A 5,057-nucleotide genomic window follows, 5' to 3' on the forward strand; every position below is an offset into this window, starting at 1 on the left:
GCCGTCTCCTGCAGGTGATGGTGGGATGGAGGAGCAGCAGTCTCCTGCAGGTGATGGTGGGATGGAGGAGCAGCCGTCTCCTGCAGGTGATGGTGGGATGGAGGAGCAGCTGTGCCCAGCAGGTGATGGTGGGATGGAGGAGCAGTCGTGTCCAGCAGGTGATGGCGGGATGGAGGAGCAGCCGTCTCCTGCAGGTGATGGCGGGATGGAGGAGCAGCCGTCTCCTGCAGGTGATGGCGGGATGGAGGAGCAGCCGTCTCCTGCAGGTGATGGTGGGATGGAGGAGCAGCTGTCTCCTGCAGGTGATGGTGGGATGAAGGAGCAGCAGTCTCCTGCAGGTGATGGCGGGATGGAGGAGCAGCAGTCTCCTGCAGGTGATGGTAGGGTGGAGGAGCAGCCGTCTCCTGCAGGTGATGGTAGGGTGGAGGAGCAGCCGTCTCCTGCAGGTGATGGTAGGGTGGAGGAGCAGCAGCCTCCTGCAGGTGATGGTAGGGTGGAGGAGCAGTCGTGTCCAGCAGGTGATGGTAGGGTGGAGGAGCAGCAGTCTCCTGCAGGTGATGGTGGGATGGAGGAGCAGCCGTCTCCTGCAGGTGATGGTAGGGTGGAGGAGCAGCAGCCTCCAGGAGGTGATGGTGGGATGAAGGAGCAGCCGTCTCCTGCAGGTGATGGTGGGGTGGAGGAGCAGCTGTGCCCAGCAGGTGATGGTGGGATGAAGGAGCAGCAGTCTCCTGCAGGTGATGGCGGGATGAAGGAGCAGCCGTCTCCTGCAGGTGATGGTGGGATGAAGGAGCAGCCGTCTCCTGCAGGTGATGGTGGGATGAAGGAGCAGCCGTCTCCTGCAGGTGATGGTAGGGTGGAGGAGCAGCTGTGCCCAGCAGGTGATGGTGGGATGGAGGAGCAGTCGTGTCCAGCAGGTGATGGCGGGGTGGAGGAGCAGCCGTCTCCTGCAGGTGATGGTGGGGTGGAGGAGCAGCCGTCTCCTGCAGGTGATGGTGGGGTGGAGGAGCAGCAGCCTCCAGCAGGTGATGGTGGGATGGAGGAGCAGCTGTGCCCAGCAGGTGATGGTGGGGTGGAGGAGCAGCCGTCTCCTGCAGGTGATGGTGGGATGGAGGAGCAGCAGCCTCCAGCAGGTGATGGTGGGATGGAGGAGCAGCTGTGCCCAGCAGGTGATGGTGGGGTGGAGGAGCAGCAGTCTCCTGCAGGTGATGGCGGGATGAAGGAGCAGCCGTCTCCTGCAGGTGATGGTGGGGTGGAGGAGCAGCCGTCTCCTGCAGGTGATGGTGGGATGAAGGAGCAGCAGCCTCCTGCAGGTGATGGTGGGGTGGAGGAGCAGCCGTCTCCTGCAGGTGATGGTGGGGTGGAGGAGCAGCAGCCTCCTGCAGGTGATGGTGGGATGGAGGAGCAGTCGTGTCCAGCAGGTGATGGTGGGGTGGAGGAGCAGCCGTCTCCTGCAGGTGATGGCGGGGTGGAGGAGCAGCCGTCTCCTGCAGGTGATGGTGGGGTGGAGGAGCAGCCGGCTCCTGCAGGTGATGGTGGGGTGGAGGAGCAGCAGCCTCCAGCAGGTGATGGTGGGATGGAGGAGCAGCTGTGCCCAGCAGGTGATGGTGGGGTGGAGGAGCAGCCGTCTCCTGCAGGTGATGGTGGGATGAAGGAGCAGCAGTCTCCTGCAGGTGATGGCGGGATGAAGGAGCAGCCGTCTCCTGCAGGTGATGGTGGGGTGGAGGAGCAGCCGTCTCCTGCAGGTGATGGTGGGGTGGAGGAGCAGCCGTCTCCTGCAGGTGATGGTGGGATGAAGGAGCAGCAGCCTCCTGCAGGTGATGGTGGGGTGGAGGAGCAGCCGTCTCCTGCAGGTGATGGTGGGGTGGAGGAGCAGCCGTCTCCTGCAGGTGATGGTGGGGTGGAGGAGCAGCAGCCTCCTGCAGGTGATGGTGGGATGGAGGAGCAGTCGTGTCCAGCAGGTGATGGTAGGGTGGAGGAGCAGCTGTGTCCAGCAGGTGATGAATGATGTAATATAAGTGGGATCTTTTTTCGGGCTCCCCTGGGTGTGTAAGTTGAAGGAGTCACATTTTCAGGTGAGCCGGGCTCCCCTTAGCTCCCCCGAAATCTGAACCCTGATACTGACGCATTTTTATCCCCTCTGTGATTGTTCCAGAATTCCAGAATTAAATAAATACCGGGAGGACAAACACAGCCAAATTCAGCAGAGTACCAACGCACACAGCTGCCAAACTGAACGAACATGCTAGCAGCACAGATTACACTATTCAGATCTGAAACCCAAGACGCAGATAGCCGGACCAACATTTAGAATTCAGATTGAGCAAAGTGCATTCTTAGAGAATCAGGTTTCCAGTTTTATTGTTGTGTTGTCGGCTCCTCCCATGACTGAAAGGAAACCGCCTCCCTCACGCACACACCTGATTCAGTTATTGTGTATAACAGAGACAGAAATCTAACGAACGAAAGACCAGTAAATGTTTTAGGGGATAAAAGGGAAATGCAAGAGGGGAAACATGCCATTAATCACTCTCCTGTGCTCATTTGTTCCTGCTAAGGGTTAAAGGGGAGCTGGTGTTTGTCTCCAGAAGTCACCGGGTATGAGACAGTCACCTTGGATGGACAAAGACACCTGTTCATGCACACACACACACATAGCTAGAGACAGTTACAATCCCTGATTAGTATGAATATATTTGGTCAAAGGGAAGAAACCAGAGTACTCAGAGAGCCACACAAGACACGAGCTCTACAGGGAGTCCTGGTTCTGACGAGGCGCCTTGGTGGTTCTAAACTCCTCGCGTGTGAGACATCCAGAAGCCATCTTCACCAGATACCCAGGTCGCCTCTGGTGGTCAATGGTGTTTGTTAAATCGTTTTATTTTAACTTTGTGTTTTGTAACATTCCTACTAGGGGCGACGGTGGCACAGGAGTTAAGTGCTCGCCTCGCAATCGGAAGGTTGCAGGTTCAAGACCCGCTCAGTCTGTCGCTGTCGTTGTGTCCTTGGGCAAGACACTTAACCCACGTTTCCTGCTGGTGGTGGTCGGAGGGACCGGTGGCGCCAGTGCTCGGCAGCCTCGCCTCTGTCAGTGCGCCCCAGGGCAGCTGTGGCTACATCGTAGTTCATCCCCACCAGTGTGTGAATGTGTGTGTGAATGGATGAATGACTGATTGTGTTGTAAAGCGCCTTGGGGGGTTCCAGGACTCTAGAAGGCGCTATATCAAATACAGGCCATTTACCATTTACTTTAGGAGTCAGACACTAAAGTTTCAGGTGAGGTTGTTTGGCGCCCTCTAGTGGTTTTTTTCCTATATTGTTGTAAAATATTAACCCTGCATCAGGAATGTCCGACACTCACGTTTATAGGACGGCCTGCCAGGCTACTGAAATATATTTGGTCTCTTTTTATTTTTTTTTTAATTCTGGATTTGCAGATAAAACGAGAAACTTTTTAGATGATGTAAAAGTCTAAAATTTGTTATAAAAATAAGAACAAGAACAAAAAAACTTCTAAAGTTTTTTCTAAATGTCCATTTAAAGGGTAAATTTTGCCCTTTTTCATAATTTTAGGAAGGCCAAATATGAAGTGATTGATGCAATTTAGATATGCTTAAAGGATAGAAGTAAATAAATAAAGATTGTTTCATTTCCTTCTAACCTGTTGTAAAATATTTATAAATGATTTTCATGATTTAGGTTTTTAAACTGGTGTAAAACAATGTTTAATGTACTGAATGAAAACTTCATTTTTTTAGACAAGAGATGGAGGGAGAAGCTCGGTCATCAGGGAGGGACTTGGAGTAGAGCCGCTGCTCCTCCACATCGAGGGGAGCTAGTTAAGGTGGCTCGGGCATTTAGTTAGGAGGCCTCCTGGACGCCTCTCTGATGAGGTTTTCCGGGCACGTCTAACTGGGAGGAGACCCGAAGGAAGACCCAGGACACGCTGGAGAGACAATGTCTCTCTGCTGGCCTAGTTTATGCTTCTGCGTCCGTTTCTGTACGCAGACTTGCAACGCCATCATCCATCCTAGCGAGGGCTCTCCAGCAGGCTTGCAGTGAAAAATGTTGTGAAGACTAAAAGTCAATGTTTTCTTTCATTTTTAACTAAAAGTTAACATATCTTTGTTCCTATTTCATTTATTCACATTTACCACAAACATATTTTAAAGCAAACAGAAGAAAAAAACACTTTAAACTTTTCGACTTTAAATGCAGATTACGGAAGACTCAGACGCCCAGAAACCAAAACAGGAACTTCTGATTTTTATGTTGCAACTTTCCATGTTTTCCAATCTAATTAATCTAAATTAGTTAGGCTTTTTATTTAAAGGTGCATTATGGAAGTGTGACAGCCAAAACATGTGTAGAAATAATAAATGTCTTCTTCATACATTCTCCTGCAATGCCCTGGTCCTGTAGAATGAGCCCTGGCATTTTTACTGTGATTGCCTGTTTTTCTGTAAAATCACAGAAAAAGAGAGATGCTCGGGTCGAGCAGGCTGCTTCATGCGCGTTCACGCTCAGGCATCGCCCGTAGCATTTGCTATCAGTAGCTTTAGCAGCAGAGAGAGAGGCAGTGCCACTTTGTCGCTGTTCCTAACGCCTAGTGACAAAGCTAGCTACATTTCTGAGGACCCTTAGCTACTTTCTGTAGAACTTTCTTCTAGATATTTCCTGCTAATTAGCAACAAAATAGCCATTTTCACTCCGAACCGTTCTTTGAACGTTGTTTCAGCTGTCATCAAGGATATAAATGTTACAGATACAAAAGATGTCACTGGTGCTTTAGCTCACCTAGAAAGATGTCGGACTCCTGTGCAGAAGACCTGGGTTTGATTCTGGATGTGAACATAGTTTATTTAGAGTTTATTTTTTACATTAATGGTATATTTTTTTACAGTAAGATGCCCAAATTTTTATTTGAGACTCGCCGAACGGCATTGGATTCACAGATAAAAAAGATGTGGGTTCAACTTTCATTTTGGAACAATTTTTCAAGCAAGGGAAGGGAATGATCTGAGCATGCAGGAGGACTGACCCATCATAAACCTTTGTCG

The sequence above is a fragment of the Nothobranchius furzeri genome, chromosome 1 (genome assembly GCF_043380555.1).
Source record: "Nothobranchius furzeri strain GRZ-AD chromosome 1, NfurGRZ-RIMD1, whole genome shotgun sequence".
Classification (NCBI taxonomy): Eukaryota; Metazoa; Chordata; class Actinopteri; order Cyprinodontiformes; family Nothobranchiidae; genus Nothobranchius; species Nothobranchius furzeri.